The sequence below is a fragment of the Nilaparvata lugens genome, chromosome 3, assembly GCF_014356525.2.
Source record: "Nilaparvata lugens isolate BPH chromosome 3, ASM1435652v1, whole genome shotgun sequence".
Lineage (NCBI taxonomy): Eukaryota > Metazoa > Arthropoda > Insecta > Hemiptera > Delphacidae > Nilaparvata > Nilaparvata lugens.
The window spans coordinates 37,410,865-37,436,109 of NC_052506.1; the positions used below are offsets into that span (position 1 = coordinate 37,410,865).

Sequence of the window (25,245 nt, forward strand, 5' to 3'; positions counted from 1 at the left end):
AAGATGAAACATTTATCTCAAAAGAAATTCCAAACATGGAAGAATTGGTACGGAAAGCAGCTCAGTATTCATGGTTTAGTACAATTGACTTAAAATCGGCATATCACCAAATACCTATCTTACCAGAAGAACAAAAATATACAGGGTTTGAAGCATGTGGTAAACTATATCATTTTTGTCATATCCCATTTTCCGCTCTCGGTAGTAAAAAACAGAAAAACTCCCTAGTGAGGAAAAGTGACTCCATTTAAGTAACATGGGAAGCATCTCTATTTTGAAAACTTACATTGTAATCTTAGACCAGTTATAGAATAGACACGCCCCATTGTATATTTATACTAGAAGTCGATGAAGCCAACATCTACTGCCATATCGCCAAATCGTGACGTCATCATCGTATAGAAAACTTTTCTGTATAGTTTGTTTACATTGTTTTCCATAGCAGATTGTGTCTATTTCAGCGGGAGCACAGGGGTAGTTTACCACTTTCATAAATGATACTTACTTTCGTCTGAAATAGAAACAATCTGAAAGTTTTCTATCCGATGCTGACGTCACGATTTGGCGATATGGCAGTAGATGTTGGCTTCAGAGGCTAGACTTCCCAGCGTGTCTATTCTATAACTGGTCTAAGATTGTAAAGGTTAGAAGGTCTAAGCTCAGATGAGGAAGCATATTATAGAGTATGATCTATTCTAGGTTTTCTGATCGGAGACAATTCATTACGTCCAGATCCTGAAAGACTTGACCCTCTCATCAATCTACCGTCGCCATCAAACTCAAAATCCCTCAAAAGAGCTGTAGGTCTTTTTGCACATTACTCTAATGGGATTCCCAACTTTTCTGACAAGATTCACCCCCTCGCACATTGCAATGATTTCCCTTTAAAAGGTGATGCTCTACATACATTTGAAGTACTAAAAAAAGAGATATCTGCATCTGTAATTCACGTTTTTGACGAAAAAGGTAAACTCACAGTTGAAACAGACGCTTCTGATTTCTGTATTGCAGCAACCTCATCTTTTAATGAAAGACCAGTGTCCCGAACATTGAATAAAAGTGTGAAGCAGCATTCCAATATTGAAAAGGAGGCATATGCTATAGTTGAATCAATCAGAAAGTGGCGACACTACCTATCTGGTAGATGTTTTAGACTAATCACAGATCAGAAATCCATAGCTTTTATGTTTGACGGTTCATCAAAAAGAAAAATAAAGAATGACAAAATTCTAAGATGGCGCCTGGAATTAGCACAGTATACTCATGACATTATTTACCGACCAGGTAAACAAAACGTTTCTGCTGATGCTCTCTCTCGTGCATGTATAATGATGGGATGTATCACAAACGAACTGAATTTAATGAAGTTCCATGAAGATCTTTGTCATCCTGGCATTACAAGGTTTTTCCATTGGATAAAATCCAATAACCTTCCGTATTCAGTAGAAGATGTAAGAACAATTTGCATGAGATGCAAAATTTGCTGAGTTGAAGCCAAGATTCCATCACTTCAAAGGAAATTTGGTTAAAGCTATGCGACCATTTAAAAGATTGAACATAGATTTCAAGGGACCTCTTCCGTCATCAGCTGAAACAAATATATTCTCACAGTAGTAGATGAATACTCCAGATTTCCATTTGCTTATCCTTGTCGTGACACTTCAACAAAATCTGTAATTCTGAGTCTCGAGGATATATTTGCAACTTACGAATATCCTTCATATATATACATTCAGATATAGGCACTAGTTTCATGTCAAAAGATCTAAAACAGTATCTGACGTCAAAAGGCATAGTTCAACCAGCTTCACCACTCCCTACAATCCTCAAGGGAACGGACAAGTGGAACGATACAATGGGATAATCTGGAAATCCGTCCAACTAGCACTCCGATCCAAAAATATGAATTCAAGTAACTGGGAGAAGGTACTACCCGAGTCACTGAGTAGTATACGCTCTCTCCTATGCACGACTATCAACTGCACCCCACATGAACGCATGTTCATTCATCTCCGCAGCCCAACCTCAATGACGCCCTTACCAACCTGGCTACTTAAAACAAAAAAGGCATGGATGAAGAATTTTATGAGGCGAAGCAAACATGATCCACAAAATCAAGAAGTCGAGGTTCTACATGTAAATCCTCAGGTTGCCCTTGTACGACTTCCAGATGGACGAGAGATTTCAGTGAACGTTTGAAGACTGGCACCTGAAGGGGAGGGGAAATGATATGATAAATACAGCTGTCTTAGTTACCATAGTTAGTTACTTCCTCTTAAATCTCATTTTATCATGTTCCATCACTAGAGTTCAATAGCGTAAGAGAAAGTTACGCTAATTTTTCTCTATGGTTCAATTCTGTCAATTAAAGCCTATATTATTTTGATCCAAATATTTTTTTTTTCTAATTCAAAGAAAAAGAAGAAGAAGAAGAAGAAGAAGAAGAAGAAGAAGAAGAAGAAGAAGAAGAAGAAGAAAAGAACAAAACCCTGGAAAAGAAAATAGTGAAGGGACAGTGGAGAATAAAGATGAATAAGAGGAGTTATAGACAGAACATAAGAAATTTTTAATTTTCTCTAGTCAGGGCCTACAAAAGAACAGAAAGTTTGAGTTAGCTGTGTGGGTGTGTGTCAGTGGTGGTAGGTACTCTGATGTTGCTCTTCAACGGGGTAGACGTTGACTCGCGTAGGTGCAGTTGTGCGTACATTATCTGGCAGAGCAGAGCAGAGCATTTAAGATTGTTGCCTGAATCTCATGCATACTCTCTTGGGGGCGGCACTTGCACGCACGCAAGCATACAAGATAGCGCGAGTCCAATGTGAGAGATAGGCAGCAAGCAATTCACATTTCAGTAGCATACTACACTACTCTTGTACAAAAAGCAGAATGAGGAGTTAGCTGAAGGAAGGACAGTGATTAGGGGAAAGGGACGGAGCAACAGCAGCACAGCATCCCTTGTTCCGGAAACGCCCCTGGACCAATAGCAGGAGAGCAGGCTCGGCCATCTTGTTGTCACGTGGTCGACGCGGGCGCTACCTGGCGAATGCTGCCGAAATTCCACACACATGTTCAGTCGAGGAGCTATCGATCGATAAAAAAGCAGGATTGCCTACGCGAGCTGGGTCGCGCGAGTAGAAACCTCCAAACTTCCGAAATCCAGGTGTTATCCGCATGTTGCATCGCGAATCCTAGCAGCTATCGGTTGGAGGTGAACCCACAGGTGTGCAAGTTGGATGCAGAGGGCATTTCATCCGCCAGCCGGCCACCCCGAACATTGAGTCACAGCCCAAGCCCCAACATCAACCGCCGCCGACGCCGCAGTCATCCGCCACCACACAACAGCATACCTTCCCATTTGGTCTGATCCCATTTACATGCCCGCCGTGAGTACTCATTGCAATAGCTCAACTTATCAATAAGCTAGTGACCCACGTAATTAAAGTTGTAGCTAGTAGTTTATGTATGCTAGGTGGCGAAATCAATTTGATCACAGGTCAGGATTAGGTTATGATCACATTGTGCGGTTAGGTTATACGTATTTGTGCGAGTGCACGCATGGTCATGCATGTCCAAGCGCGCTGATGAGAAACAAAATCTGAGAAGAGCAATGGGAACACTCACACTGAACTCGTGCACTTGCTGGTTACTGGTTAGGTTCAGTGTGAGCAGCTACAGACAAGTCACAAAGTGTTTAATGGCTCTTTCCAGATTTTGTTTTTCGGCTCGGGCATGTGATCTGAAAGGAACTTGCACATACACGCATTCAATGTGATCATACTTAGGCTGAGTAGCTCTTAGGAGGATCATCAGGTTCACCTGATTCAAACAAATTGATCCCGGTTGGTGCAATCCAGCATTAGTTGTGATTTCAGTGATTGGCTCTGAAAGCATCATTATTCGAAGATGAAAAAATACCTAATGAATAAACTTATAAACGTATACAGTTATGAATAGTCTACAAGTCCTAGTGATAGGGGAATAATCGTTCGCTCTATGTTATGATAATAATTATGTTATTTATAGGAAGTGGGTTCTCTGTTCTGCTAGGTATGAGCTACTGATAGTTTAATCAATCAATGCATAATCATTAAGCTTTATCAAATATACTCCATGATTCATGTTCAGTTCATTGTTCCAGCTAAGTACCTTGGTATCACCTAGGTAGATAAAGCTTATTAAGCAACATTTTCATCAATAAGCATAATTGCTGTATGTAGGCTATATTACCCAGTATTTACTATTACAGAAGGTATGATAAATTAACATAATTATTGAGGGCTATTATTATGTATCAGTTGAAAAGAATGAATAGCTAAGTTTTGGTGCTCAATCATGCTTTCCTTCACCGATCTGTAATATTACTTTCATTTAGATTGCACATAGCGACTCGCTATCAACTAACCCTACAAATAAAATAATATACGTTTATAAGTGTAGCCTATAAAGACAATGAGAATATTGTAAGATTGTATCCTACAAGCAATGTCCTATGCGTCCATTATAATACATCCTGCACCTCTAATCTGTAATGAAAACTACATTTCATTGAAATGTCACTTTTGTAGGTACCGTTAATTAGAACAAGAGTAAGTATTTTGGTTGTGATGGCTTTCTTACACTAAAAGAGAATCGATTATAGAATGATGGGTTAGAATTGAAACCTGATAATAAAATTATATTATTTTTCCACAGCTTTCCATCTTCCATGGCTGGAAGTGAATCGATTGTTTTCCTATTTTAATTCTCTAACCAACAACTAGTGTTTCGAGCTGTACTTTATTCTGGCTTTTCTATTTGGAAGTCATACATTCCATCTCGAAAATGCACGGCAAATTGTAGGCAGTTTCAGCTACAGTATACTAAGGTTCCAAGGTACTGAGGTTCTCTGCAAAACATAACTGTATTTAGACTAGATAGGGCCTTTGCGACCTGCCCTTGATGAGGCACTCCTCACCAACAAAAAGCTTTTATACTGTATCAATAAAGGTTCCATTTCCAATAGGCTATCCAATGTATTTATCGGTTCCATTCTAGTACCATTGATTTTCGGTGTTTAACACTTCAACTGAAAATAATATAAGCAGTGAAACACACTTCAACTTGAACCTCAACTAACATTATCATGCATTTAACATATTATTCTCATATTAATTTGGTCTCTGAGCTAGGCCTACATTGTTTTGATCTTCTAGAACCGACCAGATCACGAGTCTTTCAATCTTCTCATAACTCTCAGATCAACCACCACCTACTAAAACATGATTATGTATTACTGTATAATTAAATCAATTACAGTACCTAGTAGGTAAACCATATAATATAATTAAGTATTAGTCGGTAAAACATAGCATAAGTTCACATTGGGAGGACTAGGTGATGACTGAGCCCACAAAACATGGAAAGACAGTTCTCATGAGTGGTGAGGGCCAAAAAATTATAAACTGTTATGCAAGACACAACTTCAGCTGCAGATGAGGGAAATTCCGTTGGGGTGTTTGAAGATTATATTTTTGGAGATTTGCTGTTTTTGTAGCATTTAGTGTTAATCGGATGCAAGAAGTTTAAATTTTATAACCGTAATACAATTAATAGTTTCGACTTTGAAGCTTAAACTTGGTATATTGAATTGATTCTATAATATGGTTGATACTGTTATTATTATATCAATCAGTCGATCATCGTCAATCGCAAAATTCTGTTTGTGATACAATCATACTCACTAATTTTACCTAATCATACCTAATTTTCAATTAGTGGAAGAATAATGTGTGCAGCAATATTTGGAATTGAATTTCTCTTCTTTGTTTTGATTTACGCTAAAAATATCATACCATGGAGAAAAGATAGCGTACTACTTCTATCAGTTGTCTCTGATCATACTCAATATCGGGGGACCGAGCTTTCCTCTAGAGTGTAAAAGTATAGAAAATTTGTAACGGAAGATTGAATTTATAGTTTATATTTATTTATTCATTTTCTCAGTCGTACAATTATTTTTACAGTTATATGAGGAGGCACAACAGGTTTATGCCCAAAACTGTCTCTTTTCAAATTTAAACTACAGTCCAAATCAAAATCTAGGTTAAGCTACCTACTATCACTCATCAAAATAAGAATTTATTCACAACGCAAAAAACAAACACATCATCAATTACAAATAAATATACTATGAATTCGATTAAGAATGGTATACTATGTTTGCTACAATATTTTTTAATATACTTTGTACTATTCTTCACTAACAGCATCTAGTTACTATTTTGGAATTTCTGGAGTAAACATGTTTTCTAAAAAAAAGGAATAAATGAAAATAAATTTTTCTTGCTGAATTTTTTCTTCTCGTGAGATCATCTGAGTGATCCCACACATGCACTTGTTCACTCAATTCCATTACGGTATCGACAGACGACAAAATTTCCAGCTGTTTTTCCACGGACTTATTTATCATTTTAATGTACATACCATGGTTGAGACCTAGTACAATCGAATTTTCATATCATAAACCCACTTTGTTCCAAATTTCGTGAGAATCATTGGAGCCGTTTTCGAGATCTGCTCACATACGGATATATAATATATAAACATAAAAACATCTAAACATCTAAACATATAAACATGTAAACAGAAATTGCTCATTTAATAGTATAGGATAGGATATGCTGATAATATCATACAAAATAATTAGGGCTATCCTTGATTCAAAAAATATGAATGATTGAAGAAAAAACAAGCAGTTCAACAGAAATTAATTTTGATACACTTTATAATATTTCTTGATTTCTCAGAAAAGGCTATTTAAATATTTTCACCCTAGGCATTGATAAATTTTAAATTATGAAATAGCATTCTGCTTCATACCGGTACCCCTCGAAGGGTCTAGATCAGTAAATTAGAATCAATTTTTTATTCGCTCTGGAACAGTTCAGGAATAATGTGCAGCAGTAATTTGAGGAAAACTCGGCTCATGTAACACAAAACAGTCTTAGTTGTAACAGTTATAGTTTTTAAACTTTTTCAATCAAGCTTTGTTATCAATGAATGGAAAGCTGCTTGGAAAGAATAATAATATTTACTCTAAAAAATGAAATAAAATATCAACTCTTCAACTATTTATTGAATTATACAGACAACAAAAAAAAAATCTAACTTCTATTGGAACCAATAATTATTATTCGATATTATTAAAATCCAAAATAAATCTCCCCGAAGACTTCTGCTACTGCAAATATTGACAACAGGGTAAACAGCTAGATGGAAATTCGATGAGCGGTACTATTCAAACATTATTTTTCAGCCCGGGAATTGAACCCGGTACCTCCTAATTGCCAGTCAGGAATGCTTACCCTTACACCAAATTAATTGATTAGAATACGAATAGATCAATATCCCAGTAACTTCCTCCTATTGGAACCCTCCAACTCATTATTGAAAGATATTCTAACCATAATCAACATACGTGATTGTCTATTCAAGAAGAAGGATTTCCAAATAAAGTACTTCATTAATTGTAATGTCAACTGGGACATTGATGGTTTTCAAACAATAAATCACGGTTAACTTTTTCTTAGTACACTTATGAAACTTTTACTTCATGAAAAACTTATTTTGACGACACAGATTTTTGGTACCGAGATTACCGAATCACAGACTACCCAGTGATTACTTAGCGTTAGCTGGTGTTATTTATTCAGTCAAGAATTAGTATTGAAGATTTTTATTGTTAATTTGAATTTCTAAGTACTATAAAACCAAAAAGGTTGTTAACTTAAATGTTATGTCGTTCATCAGTGTTGATTGTCTTCAATCGTCGTCCTTCAAGTAATTTCGAATGGTATTCAAGCCAACCAAATTGAATGTCAAATCCTACTTTTCCATTCAAAAGGCTTTTATGATTACATATAATATTGTTTATGAAGAGCATTTTTGGAGTTCACCAAGATTCAATTTTAATCTATTTTTCTTTCATTTTGAATATGAATTGTGGGTTGCCGAGCTTGAAGCTATTAATCATTTTAGTTTCCGAAAATTCGAAAGGTATATCAAATAACTGTTCAAAAATCGTGCTATTGTTACTGGAATCATGTAACTCTCTCAGAATTGTGTAAAGTAAAAGTTCAGCACTTCAAGAAATTCTAGTACGGTAGTCTATCCTATGAAATGTAATAGTACATGATAACATGAATACTTGTAAAATACCTTCCCAGGTAATGAAGGCTCGAAGTAGCACTTAAACACAGAACCGTGTTTGAAGAACGTCAAATCAGCTTCTGTTTCCACTATTTTACAGATTTATTCCGTAGCCTATGGGGTTGTGCTGAATTACGAAACATCTACTAAGAGAAACATAATGAAAATCAGAACAAAACTGATTGGAAAGAATATGGAATTCCTGGAAATTATCAATCCTTGATTAACCCCTTAGATCCTTAATTAAAATTTGAATTATTATAAGTTTTAGACTCGAAACTAGTGTTGAGCTTTAAACTAAAAAATCACAATAATTCCTAATAAGGTGTCCCGATGTAGCTTAATACAATGCTTCTTAGCAATATTGAGACTAAATAATTAACCAGTAGGCTTAAACCGTTCCGTAAAACCCTTTTCACAGACAAAACGTTTTACGTATTCCAACTTTCATACTTTTTCGGAGTAACTGCAGTTTGTTGCCATGTTGTTAAATTTAACGCTCAATGATTATCGTTGATCAATCCTTTTAGTTTGTGAATTTTTTTTCCAATTTCCATCGTAGCCTGGCTAAGAAGCCCAATAAACAGTCCAAGCCAATTAAGTTTCTGGCACACATACATAGTGAGAAGGTTAGATATTGGCTAACTGTTCGCCTATTCTAAGATAGGATTCAATTTTGTCAAATTTTAGAATAAAGTCTATGTATATCGGATTAGAAATAAGGTTTTCTTGGTTTGCAATGATCAATGAAATCACTAATGCTACGGAAGCTACAATCCTAAGAAAATCTTTTGAGTCGTGGTAGTAGGCCTAAGCTTATTATCAATGACTTTTTTAAGCGCTTAAACAAACCATACATGGAAATCGTTATGGTCCGAAAGAAAATATCTAGAAGAGAATATGAAGAGAAACTACATTAGCCTAGATTTAATGGGTCTTTTAGAAATTTCTTCCTGATTTGGCTTCGCTCATGCTCATCATTCATATTTGAAAATCTCGCAAACATTTTTGAATTGAATAGTCTTCCGCTGCTACTGAAAGAATTTTATACAAACGGATCTTTACGGAAGCATTTGCTACTTTAGGCTCATCCCATTTGCAATTTCTCACGTATTCATTGTTCAAAAATATATTAACTGATTGAGAAATAAAAGGTCTTTTGAAGTTGGTGATCGAGATTATAATAATTTTGGTAGTTGAATTTATTGAGGTCTGCACTGAGTCAGTCACAATTCTGAAATCTTCCATGTTGTCAGTCACAAGTCTGTACTGCTGTATTTGGTTAATCGTACGTCATGAATGTACAGCCTACTTTCACTGGTGATCCTTGTATTCATATCATTATCTCTTCAAAATCGAAAATTGAATTCGTCATGGCATTGTAAATTTGGACTCATACAACCCAGAAGAATCTTTATTCTAGAAATCTTATAATTGCAGTGAGCTCCATTGTCCTGATAAGTAAACTAGACTCTCAGAGCCTATAGCCTGCTCTTCTGATGAATTAATTATTCAATAAGATAAAATTCTGAAAAAATGTATACTATCTAGGCTAAGTTGATTATTGAGTCAAAGTGTCAATCTCCGATTTTTTCTGGTTTTAATATTCCAATATAGTATTTTTCACATTACATTTTCATGCGATGAAGTGAGATAATTTATTTGGTCATTCTAGCCTGTCTGACAAAATAATCAGGCGATTGAAATAAAGGATCAATCAAACATGAGCACCTGCACATCTTGAATGAAAAAGACTAAGAAATTGTCAAAAAACCACTGATTTATTGATAATTAGAAAGACCGGTTTCGGTTATTACACCATTGTCAATCTCTGATAAACTATCTTCTGATAGTCTTCTATATCTTATTGATATCTTCTATCAGTATCTTCTGATAGTTTATCAGAGATTGACAATGGTGTAATAACCGAAACCGGTCTTTCTAATTATCAATAAATCAGTGGTTTTTTGACAATTTCTTAGTCTTTTTCATTCAATATGAATAATTACCACAATATCAACTTCTCAACTACACAAAAACCTGCACATCTTGAAATAATGAAGATGTCATGAGGATTCAACTTGGAATGAAATATTCCTTACTTTATTGATTGTCTACAATCATAAGCTACGATCAGGCATGTGGACATTTGGATTGTACAGAGTGTGTTACAATTTTGATATCAGTGTTACTATACAATCTTGCTCTCCTCAGCAAATTCGCATCCTTGATTGAAATTTGAATCACACCTAGTACAATATTTATTCGAAATCAAATACCTTAATTATTGATCATCAAGGGAGAGTAGGCTTTTGACAGAAAACACTATATTCTCTCCACTGTATTTTGTATTTTGTGAGTCAATTGGAGGTCTGGAAGAGTGGCTCTATAATTTCAATTGTGTTCTCTGAATTTTTTTGAAGTTTGAAAATAAAGTCATTCATATATATCTCTATCTATATTCCAATTACAGTAGAATTTCAAAACGTTTTGTTTTCAACCAGACTGACTGAAAGATAGGGGCGAGAGATGAGTACGTGTTTGATTATATTGAAGTAGAATATGAAATAATGAAATTTTATAAAAGCATAGAAAATCATAATCCACAGAATAGGAGCTGAGTTGACCACACTAACTGACAGTATTCGTGCTCGATTTGCAAAAAAAAAATAATTAAAAAGTTATAACTTGATTATACAAAATAAAGCCAATTTAACTCCAATCCAGCATTATTTAAAAAAAAACTCTCGCGCTCCTTGAGAAACCATTGCTCTGTCATATTTCTCTGTGATAAATAATTCAATTCTTAGAGGTTTATCAATTTTGAACTCCACAGTCATGTCCTTTCTTCTTAACTGCTAGTCAGAATACCGACAATCAGTCTTGTGATCGTTTACTAGGCACTCTCATCCTCATCTCAATCTCACCACAGCTCTGAAGTAGAATACTGAAGTGAATTATGACAGCGTGGAAAAAGTGATTTTCGTTTGATGTGAATGAATTGAATTGGATTGAAAAGAGAGTTGAGGTGGTAATGATGAATGCAGCAGCGATCTGTCGAAAGAGGGAGAAATGCGCGTCAATTAGCGGGTGATGTCTTTTTTATCGTTGCCTGCGTCGGTCGTTCAAGCGTAATAGTAGTTTAATGGATGCGACGCGTTGCGGCGGCGTTGCGGCGGCGGCGTTTTGTGCTGGAAGACGTTCGCTGGCTTGCCTTGCCGAAACCATCAATGTACTGCCCCATCAATCATCGTTGCCCGGGACCCGGGAGACAGACTCCTCAAACGGTAGGCCTGCTCTCTCACAGCACATCAAATACATTAGCCGCCTGTCGACACACACATTACCGGCTAATTAACACTGTGTGTGTGAGTGAGAGTTTCGGCTACCGTTTCCAGCGATAAAAGAGAGCAGAGAGCCAGCTACTGTTGGAATGGTGGCCGCTGTTAAAAGATGCGCTTGTTCGTGTCACGACACGTCAGATAGCGCTGATGAAGGACGATGGATGCTTCACAATCATCAGTCGACGCTCGAAATTCGATGTTACCTTCAACCTTTCATCTTCTCATGTCTGCTATAGGATGTGGGCTGATGTATTAACAATCATTTAAATTTTTCCTCACAACCAAAAATGTTCGTTTGTGATGGAATTCATTTTGTGCAAAAAGTATGTTTAGTGGATATTTTTTATTCTCAGTAATTCAAGTGAATTCTTGAACTTGAAGGATCATTCATGTAGCAAAAAATCATTTCAACTCAACTGTTTGGTTTTTATATATTAAAGTTTTTTCAGTTATCGTATATGATAGTTTGACACCTTGTGAGACCGGACTCCCCGTTTTTGAGACTAGATGGCTATAGCGAATAGTATTGGCCAATAGGAAAAAACTCAACTGTGAATGTTACATGAATAAAACCAAACAGAGCTGTAAATATAAATCAACTGTGACATCAAGAAAAAGAGCTGGCTAATGGTTGACAAAACGCTGGCAAAGCAGCTGGGCTAACACTTGTTAGGGTTGCTAGTATCATCTTTATTGAACCATAGGAATTCATCATCATGAATTAAACCAATCAAGAAAATACTTTTCTTTGTACTCAATTTTAAATTTTTTATTCAGGAGCTCACATTGTTCTATCATTTTCGATTAGTTATAAAATCTTATGCTCTATAATGTCTAATATCAGGCTCTACATTTTCTAGGATCGTACAATTAAAATAAGATGTGCCTGTTTTAGCGTTTCTATCGTAAATTAAATTCCAGCAATCTTTTGCAAAATATTTTTAATTTAAAGCCACTGTGATTGTACGTTACTTTCAACATTACACTCGACCACATTCCAGTGCATTTTCTTCAATTCAATGCTTTTCTATTTTATGACTATTCAATGTTTCGAATTATCTCGCGCTAAAATAATGATCAGAGTATGTTTTTGAATATTCTCTTTTTACATGTATCTATTCAACACCTGAAACAATATGAATGTTTTGTTATCTTGAGTACGTGAATACTAAGGTTGTACGTGGTTGTAGCATACGCATTATGGGTACCCATTAATTTACATTTTAAATAACTTTCCAATAGCATAGTCTATTGGTAGGCTCCTACCATTCCTACTTATGAGAGAAACTACTGTATTTTGTAGCTTTGAAAACGTCTCAACTTACCCAAGTCCCAAAATATTGTTCTTCCTTCAAGTGTGATACACAAATAAGCTGTAGGCTTCATCGTGAGCAGGATGATTGGGAAATTAATGTACATAAGTTTATTGAAGGGTTCTGACCGCCAGGAAGTGATTTTCTTGACTTTATTGATTCTTAATCACAAATGACAATGTATTGCCAGGTCTTGCAAGACCCATTGCATACTAGCACTACATTATAATGGTAACACATGAACAATTAACATATTCAGAACAGAAAATAAATATGTAGATGAGTGGATAACTTTCAGAAACAAAGAGTAGAACCTATTTGTTATACAGAATAGAAATGAGAATACACCTGAAATTCTATCAATACCGATTTTCGATCATCTATTGCTATTAGCTGGTTCAGAGAAGGTACCGAGCGTTTGTCACTTGCATATCATAGTACAAACGATGATCCACCTCGCTCACCACGGGGATAGCGAAGGGATTACTTTCTTCAGACAGCAGTTTTTTTTCGATAAATGTTTTCTGTTATTGTTTTTGTAGCTTGTGCCGATAATACAAAGTGGTTGACTATTATTCTCAATGCTCTCCAGAAAGCAGACAGCAGCCTGTGGTTATTGAATGCAGTTTATGAAAGTTTAACAGTTTTAGTCTTGAATTTCTCGTACACAAACCAAAGTCGGTAGCCTCCATCCTCTTGGCTCAGGAAGACAATCATCTAGTCGAGGAGTTGTTGAGGTGGACTCAGGAGCTGGAAGGCAGAAGAACAAGCAGAAGCAGAAGCACAGGCAGTGGCTGAGCGGGGCTTGTTGGATTAGAGAGTGGCAATAATTTGTCATTAAGCCATTAAAGAGAGGCATTAAGCCTTTGGGCCGGCCGGTTGCCCTGTGCTCACAGCTCACAGTATCTCGCCTTGTGCCGTCAATGATAAACGACCAAACTGCCCCCTCAACCATTCCCATCTTCTCGGCTTGCCCACTCTTGCCATCGTACAAACATATTTTCCAATTTCGTTTTATTCTCTCAACCTTTAAGTAAGTGGCCGCTTCTGAAACACACACTCACACACATTGCCTTCCTGAACATTCACAGTAATTTTGTCACTTGGCTACTGTTGGAATTCCACCGCTTCTGCTTCCAGGATGGAACCCATCTGGATGCTTCTCGACTGATCATTCCCCCTTGAAATTAATTACACGCCCAAACGGGATTAGTCCATACTCTGGTTAATAGTAACGTGTCAGGCTTATGGTATCAACCTTTTGAAGAGGATCGTAATCGCTACTAAGTTATGAGAACATGCAAGCTGAGAGTACAATAAAAAACATGAATAACTTGTAATGATAGCTACACTTCTAAAATTCTCTCATACACTAACATAACATAATTTTTTTCTATTGTCAATTTAGCAGATATTCTATTAGAGAATCATTTTATGTTTTTCATCTTCTCAACCCAAAAGCTCAGCTATTTATAGAAATGACCCTAGTTGAATGCCAATAGTTATTTATCAACTTTCAAAGTACCTTTTCCGAGTGTGTCTTACTTGCTCTTGAAAAAAAATCACCGACATAACAATCTAGTTACAATAAATGAATCCCTTTGATTCATTGATTATCAATCAGAATCCGTATTCACGTATAGAACTTCGATCCATATTATTATAATACTATTCATTATCATCTTGTACACTATATTCTTAGTTCTTAGTTGTAAATATTTGTGTATTTTACACTGTTTGCGTTAAAGTTACTCGTACTTTAGAGAGAGATAGCTCCAATCAAGTTAATTCTTGAGTTATTCAAAAATAATTCGAACTTGCATATAGGCCTACCATTTAAAGATGAAAAATAATAATTATTATTGTTGAAGAGTTTAGAGGAAGAATTGCTGTGTGATGAACAGAGCCAGATAAAGCCACTAGAATAGAGTGGAGTGGAGAGATGATAAGGAAAGAGCAGATAGGATAGCAGATATGCACTAGTCAACAACAACAGCGACACCATCCGACAGCCAGATTCCCTCTTCATTTTTCTGTCTTCTTTTTTCAACTCCTGTGTCCTGAATATATTAATTTATTATGGAGGTAGTTTGCTCCGCGACTACTGTCCTCCTTCCCCTCCCACCCATCGTATTCCTTTTCAACCATCCGGCAGTTCCCCCACCCCCACCCCTAATTCTCATCCTGCTTGCTTCGGAGACACTCAAAGGTCACACTCTGGCACAATGCTGCACTCACTCACACACACACCCTATCTCCTTCTATCTTTCTATTTACAGTATTAATATACAACTTGAGTATCTCCTTCATTTCCCTGCATCTCGTCTATTCTCTGTCCTCTCACTCTTTTATCCCCCCCCACCGCCTCCGCCGACGTGGAATGCGTTGATAATTCGAATCCAGCAGCCTCGTGGACTGTGTGTGAACATTGCCATATAACTGCTAATATATTAGCTCTAATATATTGTTTATTAGCTTACCGCTTTTTGCCAGCTGAAAAATGTTTATGTGGCCTCCAGCATTGGATTGAGCAGCACTATTATAAATGCAATCTGCTGGTTGCTTGAGAAAAAGTCAAGTGACAACCAACCAACTTTTGTAGTAGGTAGTTCTAGTCAGCATTTATTTGTCGGTGAAATTAGTTTTGTGATCTGCTCTTTGGAAGCCGCTCTGCATTATTTGAGTCCGCTATTGTTCACTCAAGAATCAGGTCGCATGAGAGACACGCCTAGAATGTATTTCAATAGAGTTTTATCTATTCCAGTAAATCCACCACAAACATCAAAATACCTTCGGTTTCTATCAATGGATTAATAGATTGATCAATAATTTTATATTGGATTTGAAAAAAATCTGATATTTTTTATCATTCTGCGGTTATGAACTCTTTGTCAATGCAAGATGGAAGTATCTTTTCATGTAAGTGACAGAGCTGAGAATCAAGCAATTCAAATCTAATGCAGATCCATTAAATAAGTGATCATACCCTTAAACAATAGAAATCTGATGAAATATACTTTCCAATAAATTTATGTATAGTACTCATTCAACCCTGAATTTAGTAGAAAACTTGTTGGGATTACGCCAATGCAGTACTATGAAAATTAACTTTTCATGAATATTGATCAGCAATGGCATTGATCTTAGGTAGGACCTGAAGATAAGCTCTCTAGCATATTCTGAATAAATACCGGGTTCAATTTGATTAGGACGTATAAAAATTTCGATAATCGCCCAAGAAAAGACATATTTTATAAACACGCCACATTGAACCGACAAACTATAGTCCACTTCGATATACAGATTACCGTAATTCAGTAATTTAGGTACAATACGTTATGACTATGGTGATTAGTAGGCCTTCATCCATTGTTGAAGGCGTTATTTTTCAAAGAGACACGCGTGGAAGAAAGTTACATGTCGGGAAAAGAACTACTACTATGGAGAGGTGTTTTTCTGTTTTTATGGTTTAATAGGTCCTTTTTATGTTGTGCTCACACTTGGGACTAACTAGCCGGCCGGTCTAATAATAATTTGCATGTCACGTCATGTTTCTCGGCTTGACTGTGCTCAGCGTACGAGTACAGCTTTGTGGAAAGAAAGAACTCACTTGCGACGACGATGTGGCTTTTGTGTGGGGTTGTTGGGTCAGGGGGGAGGGGAGGGGATTGAGGGAGGTGGCTAAGCGTGCATGCATAAATAAGACGTGGCCACACCAGACAGGTGAAAATATAAATATATATGAGAAGTTGTTTCATGGCCTGTTTCCGCGAAACGAGCGTCGGGTAGGACAAGGATATCCTTTATGTGGTGCGAGGCTTGAGGCCGCAGCATCCAAGGGTCCTCATTTGGCACAACCGTTCGCATACAGAAGTGTCCTCACAGATTTTCAACCGACAAACGAACAGGCAAAAAAGAAGGAATCGCGGTTGAGGTAAATCGCCTTCGGCCACATTTCAGCAGAGAGCTTTGCGGTCGTCTGTGCGACTGCCATTCCACACCACAGTAGGCCTACACACTATATTCACATTTAACATCATTTTGCATTCAAGGTTATTTGGCCGAATAGTGAGAGTCTTGCAAGAAATTAGTCGTCGTCTCTCGTTCCTAATATTTAGTACGGTACCTATGTTTTTATAATGTGGTGGAACTTGAGATGAGAACTGAAAATAAAAAATTATTGTCAATTATAGCACGAGTCTTGATGTTTCCTGATAATTTCTTTGAACAAAAATGAATATTATCAAGTCAATAAGTATTATCTTGCTAAGTAGATTTGGATTGCTCTGTCCGTTGCAATCAGATTAAGCTAATTATTTATTATTATTTTCATGAGTCTGCCTATTCAGATTCTCGAGATTTATTTAGAAGTAAACTTAATCATCAATTATATTAATGATTAGCGAAACTGGTTCATATTCGACGAACCAGACCAGACATACCTTTCAAATAATTTTTCAATAAATTACAAAAACTAAATTCAGTCCATGACTTATTCCTCCCCTGAACTGCAAGATTACTCAATAGAAATTTATTTATTTTCTTGTCAAGAATGTGGCTCACTTTATGTAGGGCTCATCCGTAGGGTGAGGGGGGTGTTGATTAAATACTGTGATCAAAATAGTAGTTCATTCGCATTGATTATAGACCTTGCCTAAAAAAATATTGATAAATATAATGAGCTGCACTGGGAAAGTTCATCACAGAAAACTAAAAGGATTATAATGTTGATGATGAACCTAATAATCTTATTTCTATTCTAATGAACATTCACTGAATAATTATTATAAAAGTGATTTACGAGACTTTTTGTTACCCAGCTCACTACACAACCATCACACAAGGATAAGAGAACTACCTGAACAGGTCAAAAACATCAAATTTTGAATACAGAAGCAAAAGACATGAAGTGAAAGTACAAAAAAAATCTTAGCTGAATGTGAGGGTAAGAATCAAAAAACTCTACAAGACCTCCTTAGAAAAAATAATCAAATAAAACCTATAGTCATAGGTACTTGATATAACCTACCTAATAAAACCTAATTTGATATAATAAAACAAAAATTCCTACCTTGAATAAATGAAAAACTAAATAAGGAGATGCTATGAGCAGCATTTACCCATCACAACCCCGTTACATATTTTGTGAGGTTGTTAGTTTGTTCGAATGGTCGTTACCTGGAATATTAGATGAAATATAGAGATTTCAAAATATAGGTATACTGAATTCAATTGTTGATAACCAAGCTCTTTATGAGTCTCGCATCTTCATTGCTAGGTTGCAACTGATTTCTTCTAGCATATCAAGCATTGGGGAGTGATTGACATCAGCCATTCATCCTCTTCGGCATAGCTGGCCAACCATCAACACTTTTTCGGCGGCGTTGCCTATTCATCAATGGTAGAGGGGGGGGGGGGCTTCACTCTTTCGCTTGGCCGGTGCCGCAGCCACCGCGTTCACATTAGCGAGGTTCACTTTAAACTGTCCGCATTGTTTGTATGGGAAGCATCGATGTTGGTCATAAGGAATGCTGACAGTGTAAAGTGAATCTGACTGACGGAACTGTTATTCGGCACTTTGACTGGCGTGTGCATTCCTGCTTTCGGCCTCTTTCAAACTTCTCCTCCACAGGACAAACTGAAAGACATCGTCCGCCGGCGCGGAAGACCGAGATGCGGCCATGATGCAGTGTGCGTCACCCCAAAACATAAATGGAATAATGATTGTGTGAAAAGTAGTTTTCCAGTCCAATTTCTATTCGGTGCTCCACAAAAGAGAGATGTCCCCTGCAAATTGGTTCCTAGCGATACAACAGATGCGAAGGAGCAAGAGAATATTTATTGCAAATTGTAGCTCTCAAACACATGGAATCAGTAAATAATAGACAAATCACAGGACTTAATTTGTTGAGGCGTTATGCAATTTATTTGTAAGAACACTTTGTTTTCTTATCCGTATCCAAATAATGAATGAAATTAGATTATGAGATGTAAAAGAAAATCTGTTCATTTTTTATCTAGGACAAGTTTAATGCTAATTATATTTAAGCAATATATATATATATACTTGTGTAATCATGTTTCTCGAAAATCGCTGATGAAATTGACAAAAAAGGAATTAAAAATGCATCAAACTAATTAACTTCTCAGGTTGTTGATAAAGCAGTATCTTTGAGAAATGTATTAAAAGACAATAAATTCATTGCTACTAAGAAATGAATAATGAAGCTGCACATAATAAAAGAAGAGTCGAAAATCTGGTGACATAGCAGCAGACATTTCCACCATATCACAAAATATCATCTCCTAAGCATCCTCATCATTTTTATTCACCATTACACCAAAGTAGAATTGCTTCTGACATGCACACACTATACTTGTTCGCAAAACTCTCAAATAACAACAATATTTCATTGGAATCGGAAAGGAAACAAAATACAAACTTATAACTCCGACTTCACCCTGATGTTTTTAAATTGGAATGTCTGTTAACGTTTAAGGCCGGGAAACACTTAGCATGCAGCTTTCCGATCCCACTTTGATCCGATTACATAATTTATGATGATTAGTGATGAGAGCGGCCTGGAATGGTGCATGCCACACATGTCCGTCATGTGATCTGTCCACCACCTCTTCCCCACACCACACAAATATCGCACATGAGTAGAATCGGAACGCATGGATTGGGCTTGGGCTTTATGCGGTCGTGTAAGTTGTCAAAGGCCAGAGAGGCAATGAAATTTCGACCACAATAATTAGCAAATGGAGCGGATGCACGTTGAATATTAATAATAATAATAATAATAATAATAATAATAATAATAATAATAATAATAATAATAATAATTTCAATTTATATCATTTAAAGTTACATAGTATCATATCAACGAGCTAAAATATAGTAAACCATAGAGCGGCTGTTGGTGTGCTTCCAGCGCTCATCAATGATAATAATAATAATTTCTTTCCTTTTTTTCCTTCTCCTTCATCCTGGTACCCCCAGAAGAAGGGAGTTTATTATAGAAAATATAACAAACAAAAATGAACAATACACTTATAAAAAGAAATCTTACAAACAAAAAATGAAGAATAATAAACAAAGCAAGAATGACAAATGATAAGAAAATTCCTTTTCAGTAGAAAATTTCAAAAATTATAAACCAGACGAAATATAAATTCTCCAAAACCTTCTAAAGAAGGTTAGACTGGAGGAGTCAAGTTTTACATTATATTAAAAAAAGAACATAGAAATAGTACATTGATATAATCAATCAGTGATTTCAAAATAATAATTTGAAATTCAAATCATATCAAAAGAAAAATTGTTGTAAATCTTGAGTAGAAAAAAAAATTAATTGATACATTGATAATAATTCATTTAATTTATTGTATTGTGTAGCAATATGTAACAATGAGTGTAATAAAACAATGGGATTTCAGTTGTTGCTTATCACAAATAATAATACACAAGAAAAAAATTAGATAAAAAAAGAAAAAATTCATGAAGATCATTCAAATTCACTCAAATTATTTAACAGAAAGTGTTTCATCTTATTTTTAACAATTGAAATTCCATCCAGACCAATTAAATCATCTGGCAACTCATTGAAAATAGTTGGTACAAGATAACTAAGTTCACATTTACCATGATAATGATTTAATAGTTGATAACTGTTTTGAGGTTAAAGATGATTTTGTATACCTGGGCTCTCTCGTCGATGGTAAAAACGAAACAACAAAGGAGGTGGAAAGGAGAATTCTCCTGTCCAGCAGATGCTGTGGTTTAAGGTCTCTCCAAGTATATAAAAAGCAAAGTGCTGAGCAGAGCCACAAAGTTTTAAATATATCGCTCGCTAATCCTGCCAGCACTTATGTATGGCAGTGAAACATGGACACTGTCAAAAAAAGACGAGAGCCAACTCAAAGTTTTTGAGAGGAGGGTACTGCGAAGCATCTGTGGTGGAATAAAAGTGGATGAGACCTGGCGGAGGAGGAAGAATGAGGAGCTCTACCAAGTATATCGTGAACCTGATGTGGTCAAAATGATCAAAATTGGTAGACTGCGATGGGCTGGCCACCTTATTCGGGCAGATGAGACATACCCACCAAGGAGACTCATGTTGTACAGCAATGGTCGCCAAACTTATGATCCTGTGAGCTAGAATAGCATTTACAAATCTCCTAGTGAGCTACCAAGGAATTTTAGACTGAAGAAAGTATGGTACGCAAAATGAAATTTTCACACTCTTATTGCCTATAAATTATTATTATTAGCGTATGGCTTTTAATGGTGGGGAGACCCAAGGGTAGTTCCACCTCGCCGTATCTAGTACAAAGTTCCCCAATGGGAAACCGGACACTAAGGTTATAGTGAGCACAATACTTTAAATTTACACTTTTCACTTCGGAATAAAGTTAATTTTGATGTTAAAAAGTCCAAAAATATACAAAACCGAAACAAAACACAAAACCACTAAGCCAAATTTAGAAAATATTAAATTTAGACAATAAATTTGTAGCCGAACAAAGATAAATTGCCTATAAAGATACATTCCTAGTCTTGAAATCTACTTATCTCATATCAAAAAGTATAAACTAGTAGCTCAGAGAACAGTAGAATTCACTACACTCACAAAAATCACTACTGATACACACCCGCCTATTCACACACAAACACACATACAAATTGGATTTAGAGTATGATGATATAAATGCAATAGGATCGGTGGTGGACGCTGAGAAATAGAAGTTCTTTACATTTTTGAGCTAGGATGCACGGTTAAAGAGATAAAAATCTTAAACTTGAAATGTGGGTCTTGAGGGGGGGGGAGAATGTTTGAATTATAAAAAATTCAAATTTTTTTTTGTAATGTATGAAATAAGACCACCTTGGAGCGCTGAAAAATAAAGGTCCTCTACACTTTTGAGCTTGGAAGCACGGTTGAGAAGATAAAAAATCTGAAAACTTGGATTGGGACTTGTAAAAAAAATCGAATCCCAAAAATTAGAAAATTTCCAACATGTGAACATGAAATAATACGGCTTTGAAGAGCTGAGAAGAATGAGCACAATTTGAACCTGATCTGATAAAGTATTGAAAAGTTGGGTTGATTTTTAGGGTAAAATTTTCTAATAAAGAGCCGCCATCCTGAAAGGGGATGAATTTAAAAATCTTGAATATATAAGTTTCTTTGCTTTGTTTCAAAGTACTTGTATGCCAAATTTCATCCAAATCAGACCATAACTGCGACTGTAACTGCGGTACAAACAAACAAACAGACAAACGCCGATTGACTTAAAACATAGAATTCGCTTCGCTCATTCAAAAAGTTGAAATGTACATTCCAATGAGAGCAGTGGAACTCTTTTTGGTCATCAAATATTTTCTTGATGTTTGGAGTGTACGTTGTAGCCGCCATTCTGATGCAGTTGTCCAAATGTTCATCAGTCAGTCTGTTCCTATATAGATTTTTTATGAATTCCATTCTTGAAAAGATGCTTCACACAAGTAAGTAGAGCTGAACATAGCTTTCAACCACAATGAAACTAGAATAATATTTGGATATTTTTCTTTGGGGACTTGAGGCCAGATATTTCCAGTTGTGGAAAGTGATCTGAGAGACAGATCATTTTGAAAATCCACAAATTCCATTTCAACTGAAGCCTGATCTCCACCAAAATGTTTTACTGCACAAACTGAAAAATCTTCTATATAGATGAGATTTGATGAATTGTACCATATTTGATATGCTTTTAAAATCTTGAAATTGTTGATTAAACTGTTGTTCAAGTCTGAAAGAATTGTAATGTATTCTTGGTTATTGATGCAGAGGATTTTTCTCGTCATTGATTTTCTTCAGACTGGGAAAGTGTTTATAATCAAACTGGACGTCATTCTATGGCACAAGCATTTCTGTGAGCTACCAAAAATTACCCCAAGAGCTATCGGTAGCTCGCGATCGACTGTTTGGCGACCACTGCTGTACAGGATGGAAGGGAGGCGAAGACCAGGAAGGCCGAGACTGCGCTGGATGGACGGTGTTGACAAGGACGCACAAGTGATTGGAGCCAGAGGTTGGAAAGACAGAGACGAATGGAGGCGAATAATGGAGGAGGCCAAGACCTGTAGCGGGTTGTAGCGCCACTGATGATGATGATGAATAATTTAATAGTAATAATAATAATCTCCCCAGGGGAGATTGAGTCTGTTGTGGGGAATGAGAGGTGCCGAATTTATTGGAATTACTCATTCTCCACCACCAGGCTTTTGAGAGCCACAAATCCTGATTATGTCCTCCTTGACATTACTTCGAAGACACTGTATGTCATTGAGTTTTCAGCACCAGCTGAGGGCAACATTGTCACCAAAGAGGAGGAAAAACAGACAAAATATCATGACTTACTAATAGAGCTGCGCAGGCTAAACCCAGGCTACTCTGTAAGAATGGTGGTGTTGATTGTAGGTATACTGGGGGGCATGAGGCCCTCATTTTTGGCCAACCTTAGAACGATTCCAGCCTGTGAGAGACCTGCTACTGTGCTTGCAGGTCAGATGCAGAAGGCTGTCATTCTTGGTTCAGAGCAAACGATTTAATGGTAACGGACCCAGTATAATTGTTTACCTGGACATGTGGAACAGTCACTCTGGTAAAATCGTTTGTCACTCTTCCTTGGGGGTCGGAGCCCAGGGAAAGGGTGGTCAAGCAAAACTTCAAACAGGATAATAATAATAATAATAATCTTCTTCCATTCTTTCTCTTCTCTTTCTCACCCTTATTCCACTTATTCAACATCTTCTTTTATTATTATACAATATAATTTTTTATTTCATCTTTTGTAAGTTATTAATGACTCGTATTGAATTGTATTAGCAACTCTCACCTGCGCACAGGATTTTCCTTGCGCACAGATTGGTTTCTTATATTTCTGCTGAAAGTATTGTTTTTTGTGTATTTTTGCTTTGAAGAACGAATAAGGAATTTTTTAATTGAATTGAATAATAATGGTGAGAATGATACTGATACTGAGGATTTTCCTTGCAGGTGATTGGTTTCTTATATTTTTGCTGAAAGTTTTGTTTTTTGTATATTTTTTGTTTCGAAGAACCAATAAAGAATTTTTGAATTGAATTGAATAATTATGCTGCTTGTGATTAAGAATGACTATTTTTCTTATGAGGATGATACTTGGGTTCATGCTGGTGGAGATGATGATGATAATGATGAACCATGATGATGACGATGATATGGAGATGATGATTATAGTAATGATACTGGAGATGATGATGATGATGATGATGATGATGATGTTGAGGATCGACCAGGTGTGTTTGTGATCATGAGGCTGTGGCGGTCCAGCGACAAGATATAATACAGGCGATGTATATGGTAATAGGGCGGGCGTTGTGTTGAATAGAGGCGGCGGTGTCGTTGTCCCTCTACTCTGCCCAGCACAAATAGATATACACTCCATACACTTCACTCTTCTATAGCCTCTGAGAGGAAGCTGCCGTCGGTTCTCTTCATAAACACATCAGAGGTGAGCACCGTGAGGACCGCCACCGCCGCTCATATCGCTGCCTAATATACGACCTCCTCTACACTGCTACCGGCACCCGTTATAAATAACCCTTTACCCCCTACCTCCCTCCCTCCCACCTCACACAACAGAATTATCATTTTTATAAAAGTTGATTTTATTCCTGCCTGCTTTTCCCCCTATTTCCCTCTTTGTCGCACTCCAGTGACAGCGCCAAAGAGCAGCTTTAATTTATTTACGCTCATTTATTGTTCTGTTGGAATAAATTTGAGAAAGCTACTCGCGACATCTTGGCTCTGTACTCTCTGGTGCCGACCGCTTCCACAGGTGTGAGCCAGCCAGCATCGTGATATTAGAAGAACCCGACTTAATTGTGACACCCGGCCAACTCTTTCGGTCTCCCGAAACGCAGGCAAGTTCTACACAAACGTTGATCGAGTATAGGAACCTCTCTCACACCTCACACCCACTCTCTCTCTCGTTCCGATTTCCTATCACTTGCCATCTCTCTTTTTCTTTCTGAAATGGTCGAATGTAAACAGCATTTTCCAAGTTCAAGAAATTAGAACTATTGTGAGGCTGATATCCAGTGAACTCACTTACTCAACAAGCCGTAGTCTAATCAAGCAGGATAAAAACTCAAGTGATAAATTCATTTTTTACTAAGTCTCTTCTATAGTAATCAAATGGTTATACAATTGTATGAGTCTACAGAATTCATATGAATGACAAAGATATTATATTCTTGAGTAAATAGAGGAGATGTTGAATTATAATATCGATTGCCAATTGACGAGGTTAGACTCCAGTTATTGAATTTCTATGAGGTAATTGATATTATGTTGAGTTGATATTTTCAGATG

The 25,245-nt window shown here is 36.6% G+C and overlaps 1 protein-coding gene across 2 annotated transcripts in view; it reads left to right on the top strand.

Moving 5' to 3' along the window:
* The first annotated feature begins 3,064 nt into the window (after positions 1 to 3,064).
* Positions 3,065 to 25,245, top strand: part of LOC111049504 (homeobox protein OTX2-A-like) — a 71,396-nt gene continuing 49,215 nt past the window's right edge. The window contains exon 1 of one of the 2 annotated variants that reach the window (XM_039423684.1): positions 3,065 to 3,383. The gene's annotated coding sequence lies outside the window, so the exon portion shown is untranslated. The remainder of the gene's footprint in view (positions 3,384 to 25,245) is intronic. The other variant, XM_039423685.1, reaches the window with a different exon arrangement.